We start from the raw sequence: 13,878 nt of genomic DNA on the forward strand, positions 1-13,878 counted from the left end.
GATGCACATTCAGATGTCATAAATCAGCACTGCAGAGCTCTTCCTGTCCTATGAGCTCTCCCTGTCCTATGATCTCTCCCTGTCCTATGAGCTCTCCCTGTCCTATGAGCTCTCCATGTCCTATGAGCTCTCCCTGTCCTATGCCGTGCCTTGATTGTATTACTGTTGATGATATCTGGAAATGTGCATGTACACCAGGGCCCATCTACTGTTGCTAGCCCCAATTCTGACTTGTGCTCTGATATCTGCTTCACTGATTTCTGATCTCTTAAAAGCCTGGGGTTTCTGCACGTTAACACTAGAAGCGTATTACCTAAAATGGATCAATTGAAAGTGTGGGTTCACAGCTCCAATCCAGATGTGTTGGTCATTACTGAGATGTGGTTAAGAAATAGTGTTTTAAACACTGTTGTTTATATTTCTGGTCATAACCTTTTTTGTCAAGACACATCTTCCAAAGGTGGTGGAGTGGCAATCTATACCAAGTCACATCTTCAGTGCTCGGTTGTCTCCACCAAGTCTGTCCCCAAACAATTTGATTTGCTGGTTTTAAACATTAAACTTTCAAATAGCTCTTCGTTGACTGTTGCTGGATGCTATTGTCCTCCATCAGCACTGGCCTGTACCCTACCTGCCGGCAAATGAGAAATGAGTGCACTCAGGCTATCCGGAAGGCCAACGTTAGTTACTTTAAGGAGCAGTTCTCTCTCTGTGGGTCCAACCCCAAAAAGTTCTGGAAAACGGTTAAAGACCTAGAGAATAAACCCTCCTCCTCACAGCTGCCCGTGTCCCTTAATGTTGAGGATGTGGTTGTTACTGACAAGAAGCAAATGGCTGAGCTCTTTAATCACCACTTCATTAAGTCAGGATTCCTATTTGACTCAGCCATGCCTCCTTGCCCGTCCAACATTTCCTCCTCTCCCACCCCTTCTAATGCAACTATCCCCGATGCTTCTCCCTCTTTTCCCTTCTGTCTCCCTCTTTTTCCCCTGCCCTGCAGGCAGTCACTGAGTCCGAGGTGCTAAAGGAGCTCCTTAAACTTGACCACAAAAAAACATCTGGGTCAGACGGTTTAGACCCTTTCTTCTTTAAGGCTGCTGTCCCTATCATCGCCAAGCCTATCTCTGATCTTTTTAACCTGTCTCTCCTTTCTAGGGAGGTTCTCATTGCTCAGAAGGGAGCCACGGTTTGCCCTTTATTTAAAGGGGGAGATAAAGCTGATCCTAACTGTTATCGGCCTATTTCTATTTTGCCCTGTTTCTCAAAAGTGTTGGAAAAACTTGTCAATAATCAACTGACTGGCTTTCTTGATGTCCATAGTATTCTCTCGGGTATGCAATCTGGTTTCCGCTCAGGTTATGGATGTGTCACTGCAGCCTTAATTAAAGGTCCTAAATGATGTCACCATTGCCCTTGATTCTAAGAAATATTGTGCTGCTATTTTTATTGACTTGGCCAAAGCTTTTGATACGGTTATCACGGGCGTTGTAAGAAGTGGACCAAGGTGCAGCGTGGGGAGCGTACATATTCCTTTTATTAGATAAATGTCGCAAACAAAAACAATAAACAAGACAAAATGACTGTGAAGCTTAACAGGGCTATGATGCCTCGAACAAAGTTAACTTCCCACAAATAACAAAGGGGAAAAGGCTGCCTAGGTATGATTCCCCATCAGAGACAACGATAGACAGCTGTCCCTGATTGAGAACCATACAAAACATAGAACTAAAGAACATAGAATACAGAACATAGAATGCCCACCCAAATCACACCCTGACCAAACCAAAATAGAGACATAAAAAGACTCTCTCAGGTCAGGGCGTGACACCCCACTTTGGTGGCGCCTCTGGTGTGGAGACCCTCGCCGCCGACCCCGGACTGGGGTTGCGGGCCCCGGACTGGGCACCTTCGTTGCGGGCCCCGGACTGGGCACCCTAGTTGCGGGCCCCGGACTGGGGACCCTTGCTGGAGGCCCAGGACTGGCCCCTGGAGCAGACATCAGATGAACCAGGCTGGGGAGACCTACCGGAGGCCTGGTCCGTGAAGGAGGCACGGGATGAACCAGGCTGGGGAGACCTGCTGGAGACCTGGTCCGTGGAGGAGGCACAGGATGAACCAGGCTGGGGAGATCTACTGGAGGCCTGGTCCTTGGAGGAGGCACAGGTTGAACCAGGCTGGGGAGACCTACTGGAGGCCTGGTCCTTGGAGGAGGCATAGGATGAACCGGGCTGTGGGGGAGCACAGGAGATCAGGTGCGTAGCCTTGGCACCACTCTTCCAGGCTGAACGACCACTCTCGCCCGGCACCTCCAAAGCACAGACACAGGTTGAACCAGGCTGTGTGGGAGCACTGGAGCTCTGGTGCTTAGCACTTGCACCGCTCCTCTTGGCTGCATGCCCACTTTAGCACCTCAGGACGAGTATGGAGAGCTGACTTAGGTGACATCAAACCGAATGTCATGCCTCATGCACCAACACAGCAGCCCTCTCATAGCCAAAATAGAGACATAAAAAGGCTCTCTCAGGGCAGAGCGTGACAACGGTAGATCATTCCATTCTTGTGGGCCGGCTAAGGAGTATTGGTGTCTCTGAAGGGTCTTTGGTCTGGTTTTCTAACTACCTCTCTCAAAGAGTGCAGTGTATAAAGTCAGAAAATCTGCTGTCTCAGCCACTGCCTGTCACCAAGGGACTACCCCAAGGCTCAATCATAGGCCCCATGCTCTTCCTAAATTACATCAACACCATAGCTCAGGCAGTAGAAAGCTCTCTCCTCCATTTATATGCTGATGATACAGTCTTATACTCAGCTGGCCCCTCCCCGGATTTTGTGTTAAATGCTCTACAACAAGCTTTCTTAGTGTCCAACAAGCTTTCTCTACCCTTAACCTTGTTCTGAACACCTCCAAAACAAAGGTCATGGAGTTTGGTAAGAAGAATGCCCATCCTCCCACAGGTGTTATTACTACCTCTGAGGGTTTAGAGCTCATACAAGTACTTGGGAGTATGGCTAGATGGTGCACTGTCTTTCTCTCAGCACATATCAAAGCTGCAGGCTAAAGTTAAATCTAGACTTGGTTTCCTCTATCGTAATCGCTCCTCTTTCACTCTAACTGCCAAACTAGCCCTGATTCAGATGACCATCCTACCATGTTAGATTACGGAGATATAATTTATAGATCAGCAGGTAAGGGTGCTCTCGAGCGGCTAGATGTTCTTTAACATTTGGCCATCAGATTTGCCACGAATGCTCCTTATAGAACACATCACTGCACTCTATACTCCTTTGTAAACGGGTCATCTCTGTATGCCTGTCGCAAGACCCACTGGTTGATGCTTATTTATAAGACCCTCTTAGGGCTAACTCCCCCTATCTGAGATTCTACTGCAGCCCTCATCCTCCACATACAACACCCTTTCTGACAGTCACATTATGTTAAAGGTACCCAAAGCACGCACACACATCCCTGGGTCGCTCCTCTTTTTAGTTTGCTGCAGCTAGCGACTGGAACGAGCTGCAACAAACACTCAAACTGGACAGTTTTATATCAATCTCTTCATTCAAAGACTCAATCAAGGACACTCTTACTGACAGTTGTGGCTGCTTTGTGTGACTTCTTGCCCTTTGTGCTGTTGTCTGTGCCCAATAATGTTTGTCCCATGTTTTGTGCTGCTACCATGTTGTGTTGCTACCATGCTGTGTTTCTGCCTTGCTGTGTTGTTGTCTTAGGTCTCTCTTTATGTAGTGTTGTCTCTTGTTGTGATGTGTGTTTTGTCCTATATTTGTATTGCATTTATTTTTAATCCCAGGCCCCCGTCCCCACAGGAGGCCTTTTGCCTTTTGGTAGGCCGTCATTGTAAATAAGAATGAGTTCTTAACTGTCTTGCCTAGTTAAATAAAAAATACATACAAATAAATAAAAGCATTCAATGTACTGTGTTTTTGTAAACCATGGCAGCCAGCATTATAAATAAATAAAAGATGATCAGCCTCTGTGTCTGTGAATCATTTCTCCTTAATGTATTTTTCATGTCAGCCATGCCCATCTTTTCAAAGAAACACCATTTATTTCAGTCTCTAGTTGAGTAAAATAAGGAGTCTATTAGCGCTTCAGTCCTTGTTTCGTTTTCACTTCTTGTTACCTGGTAAATAACCAACAACCATGGATAACTACAAGGGAAATAAGGTGAGGAAACAGGCCAGGTCAGCCAGGCCCATCTTTTTAAAGAAACACCATTCATTTGAATCTCTTGTCGACTAAAATAAGTAGTTTTGTTCTGGTCACAAGACAATCCAGAAAATTGCTGTAAACAGCGCCACACTCAGGCAAAACACGGAATGTTCCATTCTCAGCCATGCCCATCTTTTCAAAGAAAACTATTTAATTCTATCTCTATTTGAGCAAAATAAGTATTTTTGTTGTGATCACAAGAAAATCCTAATAATTCAGGGAAAAAGCACTACAGGCAGGCAGAAAAATCTGAATGTTCTGTCAAAAAACGAGAACAATTAGTTTCCCTGGCTGATATGGCTGCATTGCTACTTAGAAATACTAAAACAGCAAATTAATAGATGACATTCACTGTTATAAACCTGTCCCCAATATAATCATATAGTTTACACAGACACACTGCAGACCTTTGACAAATACATCTCCGTGTGAAAAGGTGTCCCATGCTCTGTTTTGTCAACAAACTCAATGTATTCTGAACACTAGTGATAACCAAATTATCCTTATAAACAATACACCTCTCTAGTATGTTTTATTGCAAACCATCTGGGACTCTTTGTTCCCCTGTTAAGTACTCAAAGATATTTGACTTATTAAGTCAAAGACTAAATTAACTGCAATTGAGTACACATTATGAATCATAATACCCATAAAAGTCACCTTGTCTGAAAAAGATTTATATGGCTATCAAAACATCTTGCCAGCGTTAGCCTAAATGAAACACAGCCCTTATTTGAGGTGTTTCCAAAATTCCCAATGTGAAAATGAATGGTGGAAAACAATTGGGACCATTTCCCTGTTTGACCACTAGGTTTTATAGGTATTATGACACCTTTACCGTGGGGCTCTATAAGCGCTCCATCTCCACATTCCAATAGATCTATTTATTTCACATCGGCTCCCTGATCATCTACTCAAGAAAAAATCGTCCGGCGGCTGAATCTCGTTGATAATCCCTGGCCTAGGGAGACTATTCTTCAAGCGTCCTTTAAATGCCGACTCCAGCTGCTGCTGGTTGTCATTTATTTAAAAAGTAGATACAACGTTTATTTAATCAGCTATGGTGGTTTTTGTAAATTGCTCAAAACGAAACATTTTAATTTGACTGAATATTAAATTTTACTCTCACAATAATGATATTGGGTATAATAACGGAAGAATTTATCATGATGCTTTGTCCAAATGGTCCAAAAAAAGGTAGTGTCAAAGAAGCTAACGACCTGGTTAAAATTGTCTTACTGTTTGCCTCCAGCCTCTGGGCGCGTTCTACTGCTCAGGCGTTGCGGATTTAAACCAAATCTTACAGTTCCTGGATAGGTATTTTACATATCAGCTAACCATGTCATATGTTATAGCAATCAGGTGCCGAAAATAAATTATGTGGTAAACACAGGTTTATGAGATTTTATATATTTTGTTCTATAAAATAATCTTCATCAGCTAATGTCACTTTTTGTGAATTGTGAAGTATTTACATAATCAAATCAAGTACATAAAGCACATAAAGGTTTCAAAATTCATAAAGGGCATGTTAAAAATGCACTATGCAGAAATCGTCCGCGATTTCCTGGCTGCAAAAATTCTAAAAGTTCCCCTAATTCCAGTTTATGTCACAAAACAAGAGAGAGAATCATTGCACCATCTAAACCACTGTGAAATATATTTTCAATAACCCAACATATTGTATTTTCAGCTGTTTGAAGCTGGTGTACAAAACCGAAAGCAAAAGGCACAAAAACGAAACTTAAGAACGGGAATCATAGAAATTGCGCAAACAGAACGTATCTACCACTTCTTAAACTTGCTTTCAAAGAGAACAACAGACCTATAACACATATTTCTATTTTAATTTGTCTCGTCGCCCAAAAAGTTACATATTGCAGCTTTAACTGACTGATGTTATCTCATAGAACAAAACGTAGCCTATAAAATCCCCTAAACCTGTGTTAGCTTCAGACTATAACCCTGTTTTTTCCCTGTTCATTTGCCCCCTAGGAATGGCTGAACGAACCAGAGGCAACTCATTTCCAGGTTTTAGGACTACAAGCTCTATAGCTATGGGAAACATGCTTTTCACACCACTTTTTCATAGCAGGTTCAGAGAATTAACGTAGTAGGTTAGGAGACTGAGATTAAGGTTAGGAAAGGGTTAGGGTTAGGGTTTGGGAAAATGCTCTCCTAACCTGCTATGAAAATCACTTTATATTGAAGTGGCGTGAAAAGAGTGTGCCCCCTATAACTATGTCTGTGTTTAAGAGCATCAAAACCATGACGTGTCATAGGTCTGATTGTGACTGACTGACTGATATACAAATAATAATGAGTTGTTATTTATAATGCAAGTTGATTTGTAGACCAGTCAGTCGGCAGTCGCATGCACCATCAGTGTCGAACAAGCCCAATCTGTCAGTCGATGACACAGTCAATGAAGTGGCATGCAATCATTGGTTTATGTATGCAACATTTGAGCAGGGGAACGCCACCAAACCGAATTATGTATGCAACATTTGAGCAGGGGAACTACGCATGCTGCAGTGTCGAACAAGCCCAATCTGTCAGTCGATGACACAGTCAATGAAGTGGCATGCAATCATTGGTTTATGTATGCAACATTTGAGCAGGGGAACGCCAAACCAAATGTAATAAATGCAAATGTATTGGTCATGAATTATGTATGCAACATTTGAGCCTAAATGGGTGATGAACATGCACACCAAAATGTCCTGTTAATTATGTATGATAGGGCAAAAAAAAAATGGATATAAAAGTTGGATATTTTGATTGGTTGAAATGGGAAACGTCATCAATCTCACGATATTTGAAATGGAAGAAAGAGATAGCAGGACACAAATGTCAGCTTAAGGGAAAAGCAAGTTATGGAACACTGAGGAAAATGGTGGAATGTTATGTTTGAATCAGATGGCATGTCAAGTGGAGATGAGCGTGAGAAGAATTTATGCCATGCGAGAGCTGCCCCACTCAACTGTAAGTGCTGTTATTGTGAAGTGGAAACATCTAGGAGAAACAACAGCTCAGCCGCGAAGTGGCAGACCACACAAGCTCACAGAATGAGACCACTGAGTGCTGAAGCGTGTTGCACTAAAAGTAGTCTGTCCTCGGTTGTAACACTCACTACCGAGTTCCAAACTGCCTCTGGAAGCAACGTTAGCACAATAACTGTTCGCTGGGAGCTTTATGAAATGGGTTTCCGTGGCAGAGCAGCCACACACAAGCCTAAGATTACAGTGCGCAATGCCAAGTGTCAGCTGGAGTGGTGTAAAGTTCTTTGGAGTGATGAATCACGCTTCACCATCTGGCAGTCCGACGGATGAATCTGGGTTTGGCGGATGCCAGGAGAACACTACCTGCCCCAATGCATAGTGCCAACTGTAAAGTTTGGTGGAGGTGGAATAATGATCTGGGGCTGTTTTTTGTGGTTCGGACTAGACCCCTTAGTTCCAGTGAAGGGAAATCTTAACGCTACAGCATACAATGACATTCTAGACGATTCTGTGCTTCCAACTTTGTGGCAATGGTTTAGGGAAGGCCCTTTCCTGTTTCAGCATAACAATGCCCCCGTGCCCAAAGCAAGGTCCATATAGAAATGGTGTGAAGAACTTGACTGGCCTGCCCAGAGCCTCAACCCCATCGAACACCTTCGGGATGAATTGGAACGCCGACCGCAAGCCAGGCCTAATCGCCCAACATCAGTGCCGACCTCACTAATGCTCTTGTGGCTGAATGGATGCAAGTCCCCGCAGCCATGTTTTAACTAGTGGAAGGCCTTCCCAAAAGAGTGGAGGCTGTTATAGCAGCAAAGGGGGACCCACTCTATATTAATAATGCCCATGATTTTGGAATGAGATATTCAAAGAGCAGGTGTCCACATACTTTTGGCAATGTAGTGTAAATTTAGGAGTCAAAATTAAATTATCTTAAGTTACATAATAAGTTGCATGGACTGACTCTGTATGCAATAATAGTGTTTAAAGTGATTTTTTTAATGACTACCTCATCTCTGTAAGGTCCCTGAGTCGATCAGTGAATTTCAAACAGATTCAACCACAAAGACCAGGTAGTTTTTCCAATGCCTCGTAAAGGGCACCTATTGGTAGATGGGTAAAAAAATAACATAAACAAAGCAGACATTGAATATCCATTTGAGCATGGTGAAGTTATTAATTACACTTTGGATGGTGCATCAATACATCCAGTCACTACAGTTGCTGAAGAGGAAAGAAACCGCTCATGGATTTCACTGAGGCTAACCACTTGACTTTTTCCACATTTTGTTAGGTTACAGCCTTATTCTAAAATTGATTAAATAGTTTTTCCCCCTCAATCATTCTAGGATGAGTAGACATTTTAAAATGTGCAAATTTGATACATTCTCTATAATTTAGCCCAACAGGGTGGAAATGTTTGAGTGAGACAAACAAACTAACATCATGAAAATGGAACATTTTATAAAACTAAGTGTTTGCATTTATTTAGCTTCAGACCATTGTTTTCCCACCCCCAAAATGTGGACACTTCCTGAATGTGATGTCATTGTGGGAAGTGGCTGTTTTTTTTAAAATGGGATTACTACAAACAATAGTGTAAAGTGAAATCAAGGACACAGAGCAATATAAATATAATAATAATAAATACAATAATCATGAAAAAAAACAATTTGATGAGAGAGATTTTAAGTAGGATTATAAAATAAGAAAGATTTAAAATATTTAATTATGTCACGGCCGTCGTTGGAAGGAAACCAAGGTGCAGCATGGTGAGCGTACATTTTCTTTTATTTATATAAAATATTGCCATAAAAACAAGAACTAACAAAACAACCATGAAGCTTAACAGTGCTAAGTGCCACAAACAAAGTTATCTACCCACCACAAAAGGAGGGAAAAGGGGCTACTGAAGTCTGGTTCCCAATCAGAGACAAGGATAGACAGCAGTCCCTGATTGAGAACCATACCCGGCCAAAACATAGAAACACAAAATCATAGAAAACAAAACATAGAAATCACACCATGACTAAACCAAATAGAGACATAAAAAGGCTTTCTAAGGTCAGAGCGTGACAAATGACTTATTTTTCTCATAGAAGTTGATTAGTAGCACACAGAGACATGGCAAAAAACCCTACATCCACTAAAAACAAAACACATAAAATTAACTTAGATATCTATATTTTTGTGTTTTTAAACAACACCTAATTTTATATTCAAAACCCTTTAGAATACACATTTTACACTAAATAAGAGTTGTTATTTCCTGAGCACCCAGCTAGTAGCTAAATTTCTATTGCTTCTTCTTGTTTACTTTACCTTCAAAACAGACTTGCTGTACCCCTGATCAGGGGACATCATAACCTCGAGAGACAGTGCGAAATAGTTCCTCTTCAGTTGCCAATAGAACAGACTGACAAATTTGAATTTTTAATCAATTAAATAGCTAGGCCTATTGATTCTTGAAGAGTGGAACATGTATAAGTACTTAATGAACTTAATTCACCTGTCGTACCCCATCAGAACTCAAAATACATGCTTGTTTCACTCAATTGTTTATCAAGAATATCATTTTAAACAAACCCTATATATTAGCCTCACACTAAAATTAGTTAAAGCATATGCTGATTCCTGGCCTGGACGATTGTTAGAATGAGTTTAGGCAGAATGATCTACTCCATACTCTTGCTCTGCTCTCTCTCTCTTAGTATCAGTGTCCGCACCTTATCTCTTCCCTGGTGTTGGTTCATTTGTTTTGTTTTTCACATTCTCACATGGTTTCTCTGAGTGCTGACGGCACTCAACTATCTTTCACCCAACCCCCATGAAACATATGATCTCTGTGTGTCTGGCAGACATCTCTCCTTGGATGTTGGTCCACCAGCATTGCTATTCTATCCTTGGGAAGGCCTGCCAGCTTCAAGACCCCTCCATCATGGACTGAAAATAACCTTGTTTTGACCTTGGACGACATCTTTGCTTGGATGTTGGTCCATGTGAGGTAGGCGTCACTGTGGATGTGCAGTGACTTTCCAGCCAAACGTGTTTCCTTGTGGTTGTGTTTTTGCATAAGTCACAGTATACAAGTCAAATCAGTTTATGTAAAAAAATATATACATATATTTGGATACAGCGTGTCCTTGTTTCACCTCTGTCCACGTTCCCTCAGGCTATTCCTGGTCTATTGGCAGTTAACACAACTTTCCATCTTAGACAGGTGGGACACTCACCATATACAATTTATGATGAGGTGATTTGGTAAGTCAGTGTGAGTCGAGAAAGATGGAATGATCTGTTGACATTGGGATGAAACTATATGCCCATTAGGCTGACCCCTCTTTTTTTGTTTCTATTTTTAGAATAGAAGCCGTAGGCCTATTCACCTGAAATGTTTACATTGTTTCTTAATTATTGCTTTTTTATGACTGTTTCCCAGATATCCAATGTAATCTCAAAGTATGTCTGAATTCTTGAGGTGTGGATCAGTCCCTATTTTGGGCATTCTAAATACAGCAGTGTTGTTTTCTCTTTACAGTGGCCTAGTTTCTTATGTCATATGAAAAATATTCTATTTTGGATGCCCACTGTGTGCCCAAATAGTTTTGTTGATCTTGAAGTTGTTATTGTGAGTTACCTCTGCCAGTTCGCCAGGGGTTCTGAATACCTGGCAGAAACACATAGGCTGTGTCCCAAATGGCACCCTGTTCCCCATATAGCGCATAACTTTTGACCAGAGTACCCATAGGTCTCAGTTCAAAAGTAGTGCACTATATAGAGAATAGGCTGCCATTGGGGACGTAACCATGCATTTCACGGAAATCACTGATCCAGAGTTCAGAGATGTTTTTCGGATTCACCAAGAGCACAACATGAAATTGTAGTTTGTGAATTATTACTCTGATTTTTTATTATGTGTTTTATAACCATACAGTTACATAACCTCTTTTATAAATACATGTTATAACTTTTCGGTTGGGTACATTGCAGAGAATGGAAATTGACATTTGGGACAGGGCTATGTATAGTGTTATAGCTGAGGCCTAATATTATTGAACACACTGACATGGAAACATAAAATACGTTCTATATCAGGTTCCACTGTTTTGGAAATGATCTATAGTGACATCTGTCACTGACTGTCATAGGCTATAACTTATCTCCACCCGGCACAGCCAGAAGGGGACTGGCCACCCCTCATAGCCTGGTTCCTCTCCAGGTTTCTTCCTAGGTTTTGGCCTTTCTAGGGAGTTTTTCCTAGCCACCATGCTTCCACACCTGTGTTTCTTGCTGTTTGGGGTTTTAGGCTGGGTTTCTGTACAGCACTTTGAGATATCAGCTGATCTAAGAAGGGCTATGTAAATACATTTTATTTTATTTGAACCTACATGGGGTAACCTACAAAATGCAAGTTTACTGATTAGAGAATATTATTTCAAAAATATGACATAGTGGTAAATATGTTCCTAGAGGCGACTGTGACCAATACAAGCAGATCAACATCTCTTTTATGTAGAAGCCATTCGATTTATTTCCACAGGTGCTGCCCAGAATCCACTTTTATGGCCATTTGGCAGCAATCATCCTCTGTCTAATGGTTAACTCATTGGGTTCTGACTAGCTGGGAACTCTAAAATCATAAATTCATAAATAAAAACCTTTAGTGGAGAGGAATACATTTTTATTTGGAACTGCTGCTATTGTTTGGAAATAAATTGCGTCAGGAGAATTATGTGACTGTTAAGCCTGTCCTCTTGGTTGACTTGGTAAAGCTTTAGATCACCAACAACGACGAGACAGCGAGGAGGTCAGAGACCTGGCCGTGTGGTTCCAGGAAAACAACCGCTCCCTCAACGTGATCAAGACTAAAGAGACGATTGTGGACTACAGGAAAAGGAGTAGCGAGCACGCCCCCATTCTCATCGACGGGGCTGTAGTGGAGCAGGTTGAGAGCTTCAAGTTCATTGGTGTCCACATCACCAACAAACTAACATGGTCCAAGCACACCAAGATTTGGCATGGGTCCTCAGATCCTCAAAAGGTTCTACAGCTGCACCATCGAGAGCATCCTGACTGGTATGGCAACTGCTCGGCCTGCGATCGCAAGGCACTACAGAGGGTAGTGTGTACGGCCCAGTACATCACTGGGTCCAGGCTTCCATCCAGGACCTCCATACCAGGCGGTGTCAGAGGAAGGCCCTAAAATTGTCAAAGACTCCAGCCACGCTAGTCATAGACTGTTCTCTCTGCTACCGCACGGCAAGCGGTACCGGAGTGCCAAATCTAGGTCCAAGAGGCTTCTAAACAGCTTCTAGCCCCAAGCCATAAGACTACTGAACATCTAATCAAATGGCTACCCAGACTATTTGCATTGACCCCCCCCCCCCTCCCGTTTTACGCTGCTGCTACTCTCTGTTATTATCTATGCATAAGTCACTTCAATAACTCTACCACATGTACAGTAAATATTACCTTGACTAACCGGTGCCCCCACACATTCTGTACCGGTACCCCCTGTATAAAGCCTCACTATTGTTATTTTACTGCTGCTCTTTAATTAGTTGTTACTTAATTTTTGATTTTTTGTTGGTATTTTTCTTAAAACTGCATGGTTGGTTAAGGGCTTGTAAGTAAGCATTTCACTGTAAGGTCTACACCTGTTGTATTCAGGACATGTGACAAATACAATTTGATTTGATTTGATGGGACATCTCCATATCTCTCCACACTAGAGGGCAGTATGTACATTATATTTGTCCAAGAACAAATATTTGCACGAGTGCAAATAAGGCCAACTTTGCATCATATCAAATATAAATCTTTGACTGAGTCCGTGTTGCTATAAATGGATACCCAATGACCATGTTTAGAGAGAAAAAATAACACAAATATTCTGCATGTATTCTGCTATCATATAGGTCATAGAGGAAAACAGGTCACTCTAATCAGATGATGTTTGACATAAACTTCCTCTCTCTAATTAGTGCATAAATTACACCATACACAGCCCAACGTTAACAAGAGCAATTGCAGTAAAACCAATGAGCTGCAGGCTGCATCAGGTCATCTCCTGGTAACGTCTCAGAGTCTGGGTCTAGATTAGGACCAGAAGTGAGGTGAGTCTCTCTGGGGTGTGCAACATTACAGAACCCAAGATCGAAATGTATTGTGTAGAACTATTGCAACATTCTGAATGTTTCACTAAATACAAACCAGTTTAGGACCAGAGGTGAGGTGAGGCTCCCTGAGCAGAATGGCACTGGGACATCTGATACTGCAGCTAGATTGAGCAGGACGAGGGCATAGCCCAGGGGTGAAAAATTCACTACGCTATTCTCCTTCCCTGGCTACTAAACTATCTTACAGTAGAGGGCTCTTTTTTCCTTCAGAAGAGGGATAAAACCTGGACTCACTCAGAATAATCTTTAAATATTTAATCTATAGATAATAAATCAAATGAATACATTTATTGTGGATTAGTGTTAGAGTTAATATGGCAACCTTTGACCTCTGCTGCTTAAAAACAAAAGTCATATTTCAAGAATATTTCCATGAAAATCTATTATTCCACAGTAAATGGCCACTATGTCCACTCTGTAAAAACCTACAGACAACAACATGATATTCTTGCACGTAGGGATCAGTAGT

Source organism: Oncorhynchus masou, chromosome 22 (genome assembly GCF_036934945.1).
Source record: "Oncorhynchus masou masou isolate Uvic2021 chromosome 22, UVic_Omas_1.1, whole genome shotgun sequence".
Taxonomy (NCBI): Eukaryota; Metazoa; Chordata; class Actinopteri; order Salmoniformes; family Salmonidae; genus Oncorhynchus; species Oncorhynchus masou.